Raw genomic sequence first — 19625 nt, 5'->3', positions numbered from 1 at the left:
CATTTAAGTAATTACTAGGTGGGAGAGGGGCAGAATATAAATTTGTATATGATTGTACAAACATACACATACACACAGATTTGTGTGAGAGTTGCATCTACTTGCATAGCTGTTGTTTTTCATTTCACAAAAGTGATCATATAGTCACCATTTTTGTAGTTTTTTTTTTTCTAACTTAATCATGTAGCTTGGTGACTTTTCCATATAACATGTTCTTTGTTCTCATTTCTAAATGTCCTTTTAATAGCTGCACACAATCCTATTGTATGGACTTTCCATATTTTTTTAACTATTTAATTCTCTATTTGTGTATGTTTGTGAACACTTTGGTTATTCCAATTCTTTAAATTAAAAATTACTCCATATACCATGAATTCACCTTTTAATAATATACAGTTCAGTATTTTAATGTATGTTCACAAAATTGTGTATCTGTTACCACTAATTCCAGAACATTTTCATCACTCCAAAAAGAAACCATATACTCATTAGCAGTTACTCTCAATCCTCCCTCACCACAGCCATTAGAAACAACCAATCTATTATCAGTCTCAATGGATTTGTCTATTCTGAACATTTCATACAAATGAAATCATACAATATATGGCCTTACATGCCTAGATTCTTTCACCAAGCACAATATTTCCAAGGTTCATGGTGCTATGCAATGTACTTCATCCTTTTGTATTTTTATATTTTTATTATGATAAAAATACACATAACATAAAGTTTACTATATATTTTTTCTTTTTCATTTGAGGTAATGTTTGCCATCTTGACCATTTAAAAAGTAATAGTGTTAAGTACACTCACATTGCTATACAACCAATCTCTGGAACTCTTTTCATCTTGCAAAACTGAAATTTTACATCCATTAAACAACAACTTCCCATTCCCTACTGCCCACAGCCCCTGACAACCACCATTATATTTTCTGTCTACATGCATACCACTACAGTATTAATTCATATAAATAGAATAATAAAATATTAGTCTTATTGAATTATTTTACTTAGCATAATGTTCTCAAGGTTCATCTGTGTTGTAGGCTGTGTTTAAATTTCCTTCCTTTTATATACTGTAAAAATATTTTTATTTTTATTTATTTTGTTACTGAAATGTAGGTTCAGGTGTATGATATAATGATTTATTTGCATGCATTATGATATCATGGGGCTTCCCAAGTGGTGCTAGTGGTAAAACATCTGCCTGCCAATGTAGGAGATGCAAGGGACATCAGTTCAATCCCTGGATCAGGAAGATCCCCCGGAGTAGGGAATGAAAACCCACTCCAGTATTCTTGCCTGGAAAATTCCACGGACAGAGGAGCCTTGCAGTCCATGGGGCAGCAAAAAGTTAGACACAACTGAGCGACTGAGCACACACACACATACACAGAATTAGTCACAACAGTAAGTCTAGTAACCATCTGTCCCTATACAAAATTTGTTGTTGTTCAGTTTCTAAGTCATGTCCAACTCTTTCGTTCCCATGGACTGCAGCATGCCAGGCTCTTTTGTCCTCCACTATCTTCCAGAATTTGCTCATATTTATGTCAATTGAGTTCGTGATGCTATCTAACCATCTCTTCCTCTGTTGCCGCCTTCTCTTTTTGCCTTCATTCTTTCCCAGAATCAGGATCTTTTCCAGTGAGTCAGCTCTTTGCATCAGGTGAACAAAGTATTGGAGTTTCACCTTCAGCATCAGTCCTTCCAGTGAATACTCAGGGTTGGTTTCCTTTAGGATTGACTGGTTTGATCTCCTTCCTGTCCAAGGGACTCTTAAAAGTCTTCTCATCAAGAGTCTCTGGTGTATTCTTCTAGGTTTCTTATGGTTTTAAGTCTTACATTTAAGTCTATAATCAATCTTGAGGGCTTTTTTAGTATATAGTTTGAGGAAGTTGTATAGAGTCATTCTTTTGTATGTGTCTCCCAAAACCATTCATTGAAGAGAGTGTCCTTTCCCTATTGTGTAATTTTCTTTTCTTTCTCAAAAATTAATTCACTACATATGGGTGGGCTTATTTCTGGGCTCTCTATTCCATTTTATTGATCTATGTGTCTGTTTTAACATCAATACCATGCTATTTTGATTACCTTAGCTTTGTAATATAGTTTGAAATCAGGAATTATTATGCCTCCAGCTTTGTTCTTTCACAAGGTAACTTTGGTTTTTGTGAGTATTGTTTGGTCATGTATTAACAAATATTAGGACTGTTTGTTATTTCTGTGAAAATGCTATTAGAATTATGATAAGTATTGCATTGAATCTGTATATTGTCTTGAGTAGTATGGACTTTTTAACAATGTTAATGCTTCCAATACATGAACACAGAATAACTCATCGTTTATTTGTGTTTTTTTTTTCAATTTCTTACATCAGTACCTTATGATTATCAGTGTACAGGTCTTAAACCTCCCTGGTTAATCTTATCCCTAGGTATTTTATTCTTTCCAATGAAAGTGTAAAGGGAATTTACTTAATATCTCTTTCCAATAGTTTATTTTAATGAGTAGAAACACACCAGATTTCTATATATTGATTTTGTATCTCACAACTATTCAGAATTCATTTATTAGTTCTATTGGCTATTTTGTAAAGTCTTTAGCATTTTCTATATATTATATGTCATCAGCAAATAGTGGCAGTTTTACTTATTTTCTTTAAATTTTAGATTCTTTTTGTTGCTTTTTCTTCTCTGTTTGCTGGGGACTGTACTCCCAATACTATGTTGAATAAAAGTGGTGAGAATGTGCATCCTTGTCTTGTTCCTGATATTAGACAAAAAGCTTTCAGTTTCTTATCATTTAGTATGATGTTAGCTGTGAGTTGATTGTGTGTGAAAGTATTACGTTGAGGTAAATACCTCCTTTGTTGAATTTTTTTGTCTTAACCACATGGTGAATTTTGTCAAAATATTTTTCTGCATCTATGGACCATATGAATTTTATTTTTCAGTATGTTAATGTGGTGTATCACATTGCCTGACTTTTGCATGTTGAACCATATTTGCATCCATGGAACAAATCCCACTTGATTATGATGTATGAAACTTTTAATGTATTGTTGAATTTTATTTGCTGATATTTTATTGAAGATTTTTGCATCTATGTTGATCAGGCATACATGCTAAGTCACTTCAGCTGTGTCTGACTCTTTGAAACTCTATGGACTATAGCCCACTAGGCTCCTCTGTTCCTGTGATTCTCCAGGCAAGAATACTGGAGTAAGTTGCCATGCCCTCCTCCAGGGGATTTTCCCAACCCAGGGATAGAACCAATGTCTCTTGTCTCTTGCATTGGCAAGCAAGTTCTTTACCACTAAGCTAACTGGGAAGTCCAGTTGATCAGGCATATTGACCTATATATTTTTTTTTCTCATAATGTCTTTGGTTTGGTGTCAGAGTAATGCTGGCCTCATAGAATGAGTTTGGAAGCATTTCATCCTCTTTAATTTTCTGTAATGGTTTAGCGAGGATAGGTGTTACCCGTTCTTTAACTATTTGGTAGAATTCAACTGTTAAGCTGTCACAACCTAGACTTTTGTTTCTTGAAAATGTTTTTTACATTACTGAATCAATTTCATTACTGGTAACTAGTCTGTTCATATTTTTTATTTCTTCATGATTTGGTATTTGGAGATTGTATATTTTTAGGAATCTATCCATTTCTTCTAATCTGTTCATTTTAGCAGTGTATAATTTTTGGCAATAATCTGTTATAGTCTTTTTTATTTCCATAGTATCAATTGTAAATTCTCTTTTATTTCTCATTTTATCTACTTGAATCTTTTCTCTTTTTTCTTCTTGAGTCTACCTAAAGTTTTATCTTTTGTTTATCTTTTCAAATAACCAAGTTTTAGTGCCATTGATCTTTTCTGTTCTTTTTTAGTCTTCATTTCATTTATTTCCACTCTGATCTTTATTGTTTGCTTCTTCCTAGAAAGAATGTTTATTGAGATTTTTCTTGTTTTTCTGGTAGGCCTTTACTACCATTAGTTTCCCTCTTAAAACTGCTCTTGCTGTGTCTCCTAGATTTTGTAACATTGTGTTTATGTTTTATTTATCTCAGGTATTTTTTGTCAATTCTTTGACCCATTAGTTATATAGGAGCAGGTTATTTAACCTCTCTATGATTATTTCTTCCAGAGTTTTGTTAAAAAATAATTTCTAGTTTAATACTTCTGAGAGAGTCAATTCCTAGTCAGGTTGATAAGAAGTCTAGGGGTCCCCATGAAGAGAGGGGTCTGGAATTCTCAAGGAGGAAGAAAGGACAAAAGTTTTTCCCCTCTACATTCCCTAGGATTATATAACAATGTATCCTACTTGAGGGCAGTCTCTGAAAAAAAAAAAAAAAAAAAAAAAACCTTCTGGCTAATTCTGTTATCTCAAATTGTAAATTACGGGAGTAGGTCTGGTGAGGTCTTTACAACCTCCAGACATTCTTTTGATTCACTGTAATAACTAATTTGAGAGTGTATAATTCCAGTGATAAGACTAGCAAGGGGGTACTCTTTCTACCCACTTCTGATATCTATGTCAGAAGCTTTCTCTATCTCCTTTATACTTTAATAAAACTTTATTACACAAAAGCTCTGAGCGACCCACCCTCATCTCTGGCCCTGGATTGAATTCTTCTCCTCCAGAGGCCAGAACCCTGGTGTCTTTAGTGATTCAGCAACAACCTTTCACTTCCTTGGTCAGAAAAGATGCTTAACATGATTGCAGTCTTATTCAATGTATTTAGAATTCTTTCATGTCCTGAATATGATCTATAATGGAGAGTACTCTATGTGCACTAGAAAAGAATGTGTATTCTGCATTTTGGGGGGTGGAATACTCTTTGTATATATATTAAGTTCATATGCTTTAAGGTATCATACACTGCCAATGTTTCCTTATTGCTTATCTGCTTCCACGATTCATTAATTGACTAAAGTGAAGTGTTAAAATCCCTTGTTAATTATTGTAGTATTGTCAGTTCCTCACTTTCTGTCTGTTAATATTTTCTATGTATTTAGGTGCTCCTATAATGAAGAGATATATGTAATTGGCACATCCTTCTGTTTAATTGATACCTTTATTTTTATGTATGGTCTTTTCTTTGTCTCTTGTTACAGTCTTTGTTTTAAAATCTATTTTGTCTCATATATGTACTGTTATCTCAGACCTTTTATGTTGTTGTTTTCACCTGCATGAAATGTATTTCCATCCCTTCACTTTCAGACTGTGTGTTTCTGTAGATCCAAAGTGAGTCTCTTGTAGGCAGCATAAATATATGCCTTGAGGAAGCCTTTAGTGCTTTTATATTTATCATAGTTATTGCTAGGCATGTATTGTATGTATTGTGATTTTGTTAATTGCTTTCTATTTTTAGTAGTTATTATATGCTCCTTTTTTCTCTTGTGTTCCTTTCCCTGTGATTTGATGAATTTCTTAACTGTTATGTTTGTATTCTTTTCTCTCTAAGTTTATGTGTCTCTATTATAGGTTTCTTTGCTTTGTGTTTACCATGTGGTTTATATATTGATATAATGATCTACTTATATAGCAGTCTATTAGAAGGTAATGGTCTCTTAAATTTGAGTGCATTCTAAATGCATATTATTACTTCCTCATATATATGGTATTTCTTTCACTTTTAAAATTGAAGTGTAGTTAATGTACAACATTATATATTTCAGGTAAACATGTAGTGATTCACACTTTTTAAAGGTAATATTCCATTTCTAATTATTATAAAATAGTGGGTATATTCACTGAATTCTACAATATATCCATTTTAATTGAAGTATAGTTAATTGGCAATATTGTGTTAATTTCAGGTATACAGCAAAGTGATTTAGTTATACACACATGTATGTATATACTTTGTATTGGGGAGTTCTTTTAGTTTTTGCTTTTTTGAAGAAATTCATTTTCTCAAGCATTGATAAATTTAAGAAAACTGAAATCATATCAAGCAACTTTTCTGATCACAATGCTATGACATTAGATATCAATTACAGGAAAATAATGTAAAAACACAAGCACATGGAGGCTAAGCAATATGCTACTAAGTGAGCAAAAGATCACTGAATAAATCAAAGAGGAAATAAAGAAATCTAGAAACAAATGACAATGAAAACATGACAACTCAATACCTATGGGATGTAGCAAAAGCAGTTCTAACAGGGAAGTTTATAGCAATACAATCCTACCTCAAGAAACAAGACAAATCTCAAACAACCTAAGCTTACACCTAAAGCAATTAGAGAAGAATGACAACAACAACAAAATGCAAAATTAGTAGAAAGAAATTATAAAGATCAGAGCAGAAATAAATGAAAAGGAAATAAAGAAATTAATAGCAAAGCCCAATAAAACTAAAAGCTAGTTCTTTGAGATGATAAACAAAATTTATAAACCATTGGCCAGACTGATCAAGAAAAAATAAAAGGAGAGGACTCAAATAAATAAAATTAGAAATGAAAAGGAGAACTTATGAACTTACAACCATACTGCAGAAATATCATGAGAGTACTATTAGCAACCATATGCCTATAAAAGAAACAACCTGGAAGAAAAGGACAAATTCTTAGAAAAGTACAACATTCCAAGACTGAGCCAGGAAGAAATGGAAAATATGAAGAGACTAATCACAAGCACTGAAATTGAAACTGTGATTAAGAATCTTCCAGCAAACAAAAACCCAGGGACAAATGGCTTCACAGGTGAATTTTATCAAATATTTAGAGAAGAGCTAACACCTATCCTTCTCAAATTCTCAAAAAACAGCAGAGGGAGAAACACTCCCAAATTCAGTCTATTAGGCCACCATCATCCTGATACCAAAGCAAGAAAAGATATCACAAAAAATAAAATTGCAGATAAATATCACTAGAGAACATAGATACAAAAATCCTCTACAAAATACTAGCAAACAGAATCCAACACACTAAAGGTATCATACAACATGATCAAATGGGGTTTATCCTAGGGTTACAAGGATTCCTCAATATATACAAATTGATGAATGTGATATACCACAGCAATGTGTACATGTCCAACCGAAGCTCCTTAACTATCCTTTGCCCCCATCCTTCTTCTTCAGTAACCAAGCATTTGTTCTCTAAGTCTGTGAGTCTCTTTTTGTCTTGTAAGTAACTTCACCCATATCATTTCTTTTTGGATTCCACATATAAGGGATGTCATATGATATTTCTCCTTCTCTGTCTGACTTACTTCATTCAGCACGACAATCTATAGGTCCATCCATGTTGCTGCAAATGACATTATTTTATTTTATAACGGCTGAGTAATATTCTGTTGTACATATGTACTACATCTTCTTTATCCATTCCTGTGTCAATGGACATTTCAGTTGCTTCTATGTCTTGGTTATTGTAAACTGCGCTGCAATGGATATTGGGATGCATCTATCCTTTCAGATCATGTTTTTCTCTGAATATTTGCCCAGGAGTGGAATTTCAGGGTCATATATTAGTTCTACTGTTAGTTTTTTTTTTTAAGGAAATTCCATACTGTTCTCTTTAGTGGCTGTACCAATTCGCATTCCAACCAACACTGTACAAGGGACTACTCTCTTTTTGTGTCTGCTTCCGTAGAAAATATATTCCTATGTATTCACTGTGTCTTTAAAGCTAAAGTGTTTTATATGTAGAATATATAGGTAGGTCTTCTGTTTTTACATTTTTACTCATTCAGCCACTCTGTCATTTGATTAGATATTTCAATCCATTTACATCTAAAGTAGTTACTGACAGGTGAGTTCTTACTAGTTCCATCATATTGTTTCTGGATGTTTTGTAGTTCACATGTTTGTTTCTCTCGCTGCCTTCCTTTGAAATCATGTTTCTCCACAGAGATAATTTTTGTTTTATTCTATGTTTGTGAATCTATTGTGAGTTTTTGTTTTCTGGTTATCATTAGACTTGCATAAAAATCTTATTTATGTATATATGTGTCTATTTTGCACTGGTAACAATTTATTCTTCTTTGGCAGTTTCTTTCTTCCACTTTGTATATATAATTCAATTATCTCTGGCCTTCAATGTCTCTAATGATAAATCTATTGATAGCTTCATGGGATTTCCCTTCTAAGAGATAATTTTTTTATTGATTTTAAATAAGTTTTGTTTTTATTTTATTTTAGACATTCTTATGCAAGAAGGAAAGTGGTTGTCTGAGGAGACTATATAAATCCTTGAGAAAAGAAGAGAAGTGAAAAGCAGGGGAGAAAGGGAAAAATATACCAAACTGAATGCAACATTCCAGAGAATAGCAAGGAGAAAAAAGAAGGCTTTCTTAAATGAACAATGCACAGAAGCAGAGGAAAACAGTAGAATAGGTAAGACCAGTGATCTCTTCAAGAAAATTGAAGATATCAAAGGAAATATTCGTGCAAGAATGGGCATAATAAAGGAAAGAAACCGTAAGGACCTAATATAGGCAGAAGAGATTAAGAAGAGGTAGTAAGAATACACAGAACTATACAAAAAATGTCTTAATGATCAGGATGACCATGATGGTGTAGTCACTCACCTAGAGCCAGACAGCTTGGAGTGTGAAGTCAAGTGGGCCTTAAGAAGCATTACTACAAACAAAGCTACTGGAGATGATGGAATTCCAGCTGAGCCATTTAAAATCCTAAAAGATGATGCTGTTAAAGTGCTACACTCAATATATCAGCAAATAAGAAAAATTCAACAGTGATCATAGGACTGGAAAAGATTGTTTTCATCCCAATCCCAAAGAAGGCAGCACCAAAGAATGTCCAGACTACTGGACAGTTATACTCATTCCACATGCTAGTAAGGTTGTGCTCAAAATTGTTCAAGCTCTGCTTCAGCAGTATATGAAACAAGAATTTCCAGATGTACAAGTTTGGTTTAGAAAAGGCAGAGGAACCAAATATCAAATTGACAGCATTCGCTGGATCATAGAAAAATCAAGGGAAGTCCAGAAGGAACACCTATTTCTGCTTTATTGACTATGTGAAATCCTTTGACTGTAAGGATCACAACAAACTGTGGAAAATTCTTAAAGAGATGGGAATACCAGACCAACTTACTTGTCTCCTGAGAAACGTGTTTGTGGGTCAAGAAGCAACAGAACCTTACATGGAACAACTAACTGGTTCAAAATTGAGAAAGAAATACAGCAAAGCTGTATGTTTTCACCCTGCTTATTTAACTTTTATGCAGAGTACATCATATGGAATACCAGGCTGGATGACTAACAAACTGGAATCAAGATTCTAGGAGAAATATCAACAATGTCAGGTATTCAGATGATACAACTTTAATGGCAGAAAGAGAAAAGAAACTAAAGAGCCTCTTGATGAAGAGAGTGAGAAACATGGCTTAAAACTCAACATTCAAAAATCTAATATTGTGGCATCCAGTCCCATTTCTTCATGGCAAACAGATGGGGGAAAAGTGGAAGTAGTGACAGATTTTACTTTCTTGGGCTCCAAAATCACTGTGGATAGTGACTGCAGCCAAGAAACAAAAAGATGCTCGCTCCTTGGATGAAAAGCTGTGACAAACCTAGACAGCATATTAAAAAGCAGAGACATCACTTTGCCAGAAAAGGTCCATATAATCAAAGCTATAGTTTTTCCAGTAGTTCTCATAGATGTGAAAATTGGACTGTAAAGAAAGTTGAGTACCAAAGAACTGATGCTTTTGAATTGCAATTTTGCAGAAGACTCTTGAGAGTCCATTGGTCCACAAGATCAAACCAGTCAACCCTAAAGGAAATAAACCTTGAACATTCATTGGAAGGACTGATGCTAAAGCTGAAGCTCCAATACTTTGGCCACCAAATGTGAAGAACTGACTCATTGGAAAAGACTCTGATGCTGGGAAAGATTGAAGGCGGGAGTAGAAGGGGATGACAGAAGATGGGATGGTTGCATGGCACCACTGACTCAATGGACATAAGTTTGAGCAAACTCCAGGAGATAGTGAAGGACATGTAAGCCTGATGTGCTGCAGTCCATGAGGTCACAAAGAGTTGGATATGACTTAGTGATTGAACTGCAACAACTCTTGTCACTGATCAATGTCAGCTTAGGAAATGGAATGATGCAGGCAAAATGATCCTGTCTTCCTCTTGTGTAGTTATGTTCATGATTTTTGCTCCATAGTGTTTCTGAGATTTCTTAAGTGCAGTACAGATTCCTCCCAGAGCTGTTTCTGTTCACTGATGACTCTAATTGTTACTAATCATGGGAGGATAGTATCTCAAAGTAGGGTTTCCTACTTTGCTATTTCAGTGATGTCGCTTCAAGAAATTTCATGAAGTTTAACAGTAAGAGAAAAAATAGGTTCTTACTAAAAGAGAGCCCCCATAAGACTATCAACAGATTTTTCAGCAGAAGCTTAGTACGCCTGAAGTGATGAAATATATTCAAAATGCTGGAAAAATCCAACCAAGAATAGTTTACCTGACAGAGTTATCATTCAGAATTGAAGGAGAGAGAGGGTTCCAGACAAGTAAAAGTAAACAAATTTATTACCATGAAACCACCCTTACAAAAATCTTAAAGAGACTTCTTTAAGGTAAAGACAAACAACATTGAGTGGTAATAAGAAACATAAACAATAAATTTTACTGGTAAAGATAAATATATAGTAAATTTAATGCATAAATCACATAATCTATTATAAAAGGTGAGACAGAAGTAGTAAAAACAGCCATGAGAGAGTCCTTTCCTAGCCAGGTTGATAAGAAGCTTAGGGATCCCCAAGGAGAGAAGGGTCTGGAATTCTCAAGGAGGAATAAAGGACAAACTTTTTTTTCCCTCTACATTCCTTAGGATTATATAACAATAATGTATCCTGCTTGAGGACAGTCTCTGGGGAAAAAAAAAACCTTCTGGCTAATCCTGTTATCTTAAAGTGTAAATTATGGGAGTAGGTCTAGTGAGGTCTTTACAACCTCCAGGCATTCTTTCGATTCACTGTAATAACTAATTAGAGAGTATATAATTCCATTGCCAAGACTAGCAAGGGGGTACTCTTTCTGCCCCCATCTGATGCCTATGTCAGAAGCTTTCTCTATCTCCTTTATACTTTAATAAAACTTTATTACACAAAAGCTCTGAGTGAGCAAGCCTCGTCTCTGGCCCCGGATTGAATTCTTCTCTGGAGGCCAAGAATCCTGGCATCTTTGTGTGTTCGACAACAACCTTTCATCTTGGGGGCTCATCCGAGATTCTTCAGGACAAGGTAAGGATGCTTGGAGCTCTAGTTCTTGTTCTCCTAGCCAACATGTTTTCTGCCTACTTTACTAGCTCTACTGTGTGCTCGTGTGAATGAATGGCACACCCTGCGCAAAGCAAGTGAGGAGCCCTGCTCTGCAGTTCCAAGGTGATCTCATATGGCTTATGGCAGAGACCTGTCAGTGGTTTATACCAACCTGCCAATGCCAAGAGGCACCCAATGTATCATTTGGGGTGTGTCCTTTGGGGGAACCGACCAGAAATGGGCAAAGTGTACGGACCAAACTCTCCTTTCTTGGTCAAACTTTTTGGTCTCTTTGACCATTTCATAACTACTTGGAATTAGAAGTACTAACCTAATCTGTTGAATCATAGACTTTCAAGGGATTTATGATCTTTGCTGTAACTGTGTACTATGACAGGTCCCAAACTTGGATTGGTAGTCAGGAAGCGCCTAGCCTTGCTAGGCATGGAAATTTTGGAAGCTAGATGGAGCTCTAGCTCCAAGAGCATCTCTAAGGTTAAAGGTTACTCAGATTGGAACTGCAATGGGGCTTTTTCCTTTGGTAACACTTGCTCTGAGTGGACCAGAGGAGATTCTTATACTGGTGTGGTGACGCTTGGAAGGAACTTCTCAGTTTTATGTTCGTATTGGTCTTATTGTGGTCAGGAATATACTCAGGGTCATGCACAGGCACTCAGGTGACGAACGGTGCCCCCAGTGGTCTTAGCCTGGGAGGCATTCCAGAAGGTTACTCTGATTGCACCCTGGGTGGCATCAGAGGTAATGGTGAAGAGCTGGACGTCAGTTAGGGATGCCATCAAGTCTACCCCTGGTGCATTCCCACCCTGTCTCGGTGGTAGAACCGGGAGGGATGAGTACGGCTAGGGATGCCATCAGGTCTACCCTTGGTGCATCCCCACCCCATCTTGGTGGCAGAACCAGGAGGGATGAGTACAGTGCCTGCATCGCTAAGGGACAGATTAAGTCTGACCAGAAAAGAAAGGCTTTGTTGTAAAATCTGTCTACACCCCCATCTAGAGCAAGAAAGGATGCCTCCAGTAGAAAGATGGCACTGGTCACTTTTTTTCTCTCTTACAGATGGGAGCTAACAACTCCAGCCTCACTCCTTTGCACTGCATACACACCTAGTCTTCCTATGGGATACTGCATGGCCGTGGTACCCACTGAAGGACGGAGAATGGTAGCCGGTTGGAGGGTCTCTTAAGGATAATACTGTTTTACAATTAGACCGGTTCTGTAGAAAACAAGGGAAATGGGTAGAAGTAATATATGTGTTGCCCTTTTTCTCTCTATGAAATATGCCAGACTTATGTCCTAAGGGTATAGATTTGGGTGTGACAACCAATAAATGAGGCTGTAGTTCCTTTACATCCTGTGGTGCCTAATCCTTATACTCTATTGTCTGAAATTCCTGAATGAGCCAAATATATCTCATTAATTGATTTGAAAGATGCCTTCTATTCAGTGCCTTTGGCGAAGGAAATTTCTATTTGCCTTTGAGGACCCTACGCAGCCAGCTTCTCAGTTAACCTGGACAGTTTTGCCCCAGGGATTTCGTGACAGTCCTCACTTATTTGGACAAAGTTTGTCATGGGATCTACAAAACTTTAATAGCTCTGAAGCAGTGATGTTACAATATGTAGATGATATTTTGCTCTGTGCTGAGACAGAGGAAGCTTGTTCACGAGCCTCGGAAGACTTCTTAAACTTTCTCGCAGGCTGCGGTTACAAGGCATCAATAGAAACGTTTCAGCTTTGTCAACAATCTGTTATATATCTGGGCCTAATCATATCAAAGTTGGCTTAAAGCTTAACATTCAGAAAACTAAGATCATGGCATCTGGCCCCATCACCTCATGGGAAATAGATGGGGAAACAGTGGAAACAGTATCAGACTCTATTTTTTGGGGGGCTCCAAAATCACTGCAGATGGTGACTGCAGCCATGGAATTAAAAGACGATTACTCCTTGGAAGGAAAGTGATGACCAACCTAGATAGCATATTAAAAAGCAGAGACATTACTTTGCCAACAAAGGTCCGTCTAGTCAAGGCTATGGTTTTTCCAGTGGTCATGTATGGATGTGAGAGTTGGACTGTGAAGAAAGCTGAGCACCGAAAAATTGATGCTTTTGAACTGTGGTGTTGGAGAAGACTCTTGAGAGTCCCTTGGACTGCAAGGAGATCCAACCAGTCCATCCTGAAGGAGATAAATCCTGGGTGTTCCTTGGAAGGACTGATGCCGAAGCTGAAACTCCAATATTTTGGCCACCTCATGCGAAGAGTTGACTCATTGGAAAAGACCCTGATGCTGGGAGGGATTGGGGGCAGGAGTAGAAGGGGATGACAGAGGATGAGATGGCTGGATGGCATCACCGACTCGATGGACATGTGTTTGAGTAAACTCCGGGAGTTTGTGATGGACAGGGAGGCCTGGTGTGCTGCGATTCATGGGGTCGCAAAGAGTCGGACACAACTGAGCGACTGAACTGAATCATATCAGAAGGGACTAGGGCCATGGCCCCGAGAGAATTAAACCTATACTAAATCATCCCCTACCTATGACTTTAAGACAATTGAAAGAATTTTGGGGAATCACAGGCTACTGTCGCATTTGGATTCCGGGTTATAGGGAACTTGCCCAGCCTTTATGTAAACTTATAGCTGAGACTCAGCAGGCCCAAATCGACAAACTGGTTTGGTCTCCAGATACTCAAAAGTCTTTTAAGGTTCTCCAGACTGCTCTCCTGCAAGCTCCCACTCTGAGCTTGCCCACAGGGTCATAATTTAATTTGTTTGTCACTGAAAGAAAAGGTGTGGCCTTGGGAGATTTGACACAACCCCGAGGGCCTCACCAGCAACATATTGCATATCTAAGCAGAGAATTGGATGTAGTTTCACATGGGTGGCCCCACTGCCTAAGAGTAATTGGGGCAGCAGCTTTTATAGCACCAGAAGCTTTAAAAATAATTAATGGATGAAACTTTACTATACAGACTTCTCATGGTGTGAGTGGAATCTTAAATTTGAAGATTAATATTTGGATGACAGACAGTAGGCTTCTTAAATATCAGTCATTGTTGTTACAAGGACCAGTAACTAAGCTTAAATTTGTAGAAATTTAAATCCTACCACTTTCCTTCCTGAGAAGGAAAATGAGAAACCTGATCACAACAATTAGCAATTGTTGCCAATTCCTAACTTTAAACTGTGCCGCTCGGGAAGATCTAATGGATACCCCGTTAGACAATCCTGACATGGAAATATTTGCAGATGGCAATTCTTTTGTTCGGGACAGAAAGTGTAAAGCAGGTTATGCCGTGGTAACTGCTGAACAGGTTTTAGAAGCAAAATCTCTCCCCAAGGGAACCAGTGCTCAGTCAGCGGAGCTTGTGGCTCTGACCCAAGCTCTAGAATTAAGCAAAGGGCAGTGGGTAAATATCTACACTGATTCTAAGTATGCTTATTTGACTTTACATGCTCATGCTACAACATGGAAAGAAAGACAGTTTAAAATAGCAACAGGAGAACCTATTAAACATTTCAGAGAGATCAAGAACTTTTTAACTGCTATATATTGTCCTAAAGTAGCTGGTATGCATTGCAAAGGACACAACAGGGATGGGAGTAAAGTAGCTGAAGGTAATCAGCTTGCTGACTCTCAAGCCAACAAGGTGCCATTTTACGAAACCCCCTCACTACCGACGCCTTTGATTTGGACAGGTCCTGTGGAACAGGAAAAACCACAATATACTGAGGAAAAAGTAGAAAGATATGAGAAAAGAGGAGCAAAGATTACTGATAAAGGATGGTTACAGTCTGAGAATGGGCAATTAATAATTCCTGAAAGTGCTCAATGGAAAATTCTTAAGGGTTTCATTTGGGTGAAGAAAGTACTTACCAGATGGCTTCTCATTTCTTTGAAGGTAAAAATGTAATAAAAACTTTAAAGAACAGTATCAAACGCTGTGAGGTTTGTCAGAAAAATAACCCGAAGACTTAAAAGCTAGCAAAATCTGGATTACAACGACGTGGAAAGTATCCTGGAGAGGACTGGGAAATTAATTTTACTCATATGCCAAAAGCTAATGGGTATTCTTGCTTACAAGTTTGGGTGGATGCTTTTACTGGATGGATTGAGGCTTTTCCCTGTCATAGTGAGCAGGCTAAGGAGGTTATACAGATTTTAATCCATGAAATTATCCCCAGGTTTGGGCTGCCATGGAGCCTTCAGAGTGACAATGGCTCCACCTTTAAAGCTGCTGTAACTCAGGGGGTGTCTAAAGCTCTAGGAATAGAGTATCACTTACACTGTTCCTGGAGACCCCAATCCTCAGGAAAGGTTGAAAAAACTAATGACGTTATCAAAAGACATCTGAGCAAATTATCTGAAGAGACGCAGGACAATTGGATTAAAGACCTACGCATAGATTTAATGAGGGCTCGAACTGCCCCAAAGAAGGAGGGACTGTCTCCCTTCGAATGCATTTATGGAAGGCCTTTCTTACACACAGACATTGTTATAGACCCTGAAGCCTTGGAATTAACTAATTATGTAACCCAGCTCTCAGCTTTTCAGAACTCTGGGAGATGACTCCTGACCCAGCCTCTGAGTCAAGCAAGCCTCTATTTGAGCCAGGAACTGAGTTCCTCATAAAAACATTGGAATCTGGGGGCCCATCCCTCGAACCCCTCTGGGAAGGCCCTTACCAGGTTATTCTTTCTTCTCCCACAGCCAGGAATTGATTCGTGGGTACATCACACTCGAGTTAAGAGGTGGCACCCTGACCAGAACTAAGTGATTTCATTTTATGTCTTTACTTTCTATGCTCTGACTTTGTACTTTTCAGGTGGGCCTGATAATCTATGTGAGCCTACTTCTGCTGACTCCAAAAATCCTGAGTCTGCCGTTTGATCCTCAAGACAATGCCTTCCTGTCCTGAGCTCACTCCTATGCAGCATTTCACAATCAGTCTAACTACTGGGTCTGTGGAGCACTCCCCTCTTCATCAGTGGAAGGCTTCCCATGGTGGACATCTCCACTTCAAGGAACAGATTTTCTCCAAATCTGTAGATACCTTCAACGACAATCACATGTGATGCCTCTTCTTAAACTGATGACATCTAAAAACCCTAAAATGGACTGGCACAACATGTTGTACTTTAACTATGGACATAATATGACTTTAAATTTTGATTGTACATTGTCTCGGTTCAGTGATTATTTTGCTACACATAAGGCAAATAGATCTAGATCTAATGGTTTTTTACCTGACGTTTATCAAATATGGGATGAGGTTATATGGTTAACTCCTGAAAAAGGACATCTAATATCTACTGCCCCTGTATACTGGGAACAAATAGAGCCATCCCCAGAAGTTAGTCAACAACTTAATTATAGTGATTGGAAACACTTGGTATTTTTGCCTCAGGAAATATGCAATGTAATCATTCCCGTGTTTCCCAACCCCAATTCAGGTCCTCCCTTTGTCTAACCAGGCACTGACTGGGACTGGGTATCTCAGTCACGCTGGCTTGCTCCAAAAAGGACTTATTGGATATGTGACTCTTACCTATGGGCATGGCTTCCCCCTGGTTGGATAGGGAGGTACACCCTGGGTCTAGCCTTTACTCACAGCTTTATATTTTCAGAGCTTCCAGAAAAGCCTGCTAATTACCCCACCTTAAAACTTGGTGTGTAAGGTCTGTATTTCACTGGTATGATTATTTGGCTGCAGTGTTTGTTCCCTCTTTGGGAACTATAGATGTTATGCTACGAGTGTATGGTTTGACTAATTTTACTCAACAAGCATTACAAGATTCTCAAAAAGCTATTTCAGCTCTTAATGCTGAACAAGCACAAATTAGAAAGGTGGTTTTACAAAATAGATTGGCTTTAGATATTCTGACAGCTTCACAAGGAGGAACGTGTGCCATTATTCATACCCAGTGCTGTACTTATATACCTGATATGAGCACTAATGTTACTCATTTTACTAAACACATGACCAAGATGATTGGGGCTATGGATACTCCTGAAGCCTCAATTGCTTCACTTTGGGAGACGTTAACTAGTTCCCCATGGTGGAAAACTATCTTAATTACAATAATTCTGATTGTTCTATTTTTGCTATTTGCTCCCTGCATCTGTAACTGTGTAATTGGATTTGTTTCTAGTCGCATGAAGGCTTTTATGTTACAAATGGTTGTCCAAACTCCTACGGGTGCCACAGCCTCTTTACATATTACTTGGGGCCCCTGGATCAGAGACCCTCAATATGAGAGTTAGAAGAATATGTTGCCTCACAATTTAGGGACCATGCCCCTAAATAGCTGGGAGTATTTATGGAATAAAAATGATGCCCCTTTCCCTTGGCAACATAATTCTCTTAAAAGAAAAGCGGGGAATGAGAGAGTCCTTTCCTAGGCAGGTTGATAGGAAGTCTAGGGGTCCCCAAGGAGAGAAGAATCTGGAATTCTCAAGGAGGAAGAAAGGACAAACTTTTTTCCCCTCTACATTCCTTAGGATTATATAACAATAATGTATCCTGCTTGAGGACAGTCTCTGGAAAAAACCTTCTGGCTAATCCTGTTATCTTAAAATGTAAATTATGGGAGTAGGTCTTGTGAGGTCTTTACAACCTCCAGACATTCTTTTGATTCACTGTAATAACTAATTAGAGAGTATATAATTCCATTGCTAAGACTAGCAAGGGGGTACTCTTTCTGCCCCCATCTGATACCTATGTCAGAAGCTTTCTCTATCTCCTTTATACTTTAATAAAACTTTATTACACAAAAGCTCTGAGCGATCAGGCCTCCTCTCCGGCCCCGGATTGAATTCTCCTCCAGAGGCCAAGAATCCCAGTGTCTTTGCGTGTTCAACAACAACCTTTCAGCCATAGCTATAAATACTAAGATATAATACAAAATGAGAAACCTTAAAAAGTGACATGAAAAATATAAAATGTGGGCGTAAGGAGAGTAAAAATGTAGAGTTTTAGAGTCCATTCAAACTTAGGTTCTTATTAATTTACTATTATTGTTGTTCAGTTGGCCAGTCATGTCCGAATCTGCAACCTCATGGACCACAGCACACCAGGCCTCCTTGTCCCTCACCATCTCTCAGAGTTTGCCCTGGTTCATGTTCATTACATCAGTGATGCCATCCGGCCATTTCATCCCCTGACACCTTCTCCTTTTGCCCTCCATGTCTCCCAGCATCAGGGACTATTCCAATTAGTCATCTGTTTACATCAGATGATGAAAATACTGGAGCTTCAGCTTCAGCCTCAGTCCTTCCAGTGAACATTCTGGGTTGATCTCCCTTAAGATTGACTGGTTTGATCTCCTTGCTGTAAAATGGATTTTCAGGAGTCTTCTCCAGCACCACACTTCAAAGGCATCAATTCTTTGGTGCTCTGCCTTCTTTATGATACAACTCTCACAACCGTAGGTGACCACTGGGAAGACCATGGCCTTCATTATACGGATATTTGTCAGCAGAATAATATCTCTGCTTTTCATTACATTGTCTACATTTGCCATTGCTTTCCTGCCAAGAAGCAATTGTCTTCTGATTTTGTGACTAAAGTCACCATCTGCAGTGATTTTGGAGCCCAAGAAGAGGAAATCTGCCACTACTTACACCTTTTTCCCTTCTATTTGTCATACAGTCATGGGGCCGTGTAGTGGGAATTTCTAATAATGTACTTTCACAGCCTTGAGAAATTTCATAGAGATAGCACATGGAAAAATAGCATATATCAAGAAACTGTGTTGATGATATATCAACAATGATGAAAAACATTTTTCATGTTTTTCTTAGAATAATAGCCTTGTTACAGACCCCAAGGCCAGACCCAGAAGGGAATATGACTGGGATCATGAAAAAAATGGACCTTGGGATACCAGGTCAACATTACGTATGAAAAGTGCCTACACACTTGTTGATTGTTCCCAAGATTACCCCAGAAGGGAACGGCCTGGGGTAAAAACAAGGTCTGGACTATGTCAAAGTAGTGTCTTGGGAAAGATAGATCAAAGAAAGTTTTGTAGTCTGCAATCAGGAATAAAATCTGGACTCATAGTGGACTCTGCACCTCAGTCCAATAGAGGCTGCAGGTTCCCTGACCCATTGCATCAGATTTTGTGTTGTGTTTTCATTCTCTTCGCTTGCTCCAGGACCTTTAGGGCAAGAGGGCTGGATGCCATGATGTTAGTTTTTTAAATATCCTTCACCTTCATCAAGAGGCTCTTTAGTTCTTATTTGCTTTCTGCCATTAGAGTGGTATCATTCTCATATCTGATGTTGTTGATGTTTCTCCTGCCCATTTTGATTCCAGCTTGTGACTCATCTAGCTCAGCATTTCTC

Source organism: Cervus elaphus, chromosome X (assembly GCF_910594005.1).
Source record: "Cervus elaphus chromosome X, mCerEla1.1, whole genome shotgun sequence".
Taxonomy (NCBI): domain Eukaryota; kingdom Metazoa; phylum Chordata; class Mammalia; order Artiodactyla; family Cervidae; genus Cervus; species Cervus elaphus.
This window is presented reverse-complemented; position numbering follows the sequence as displayed.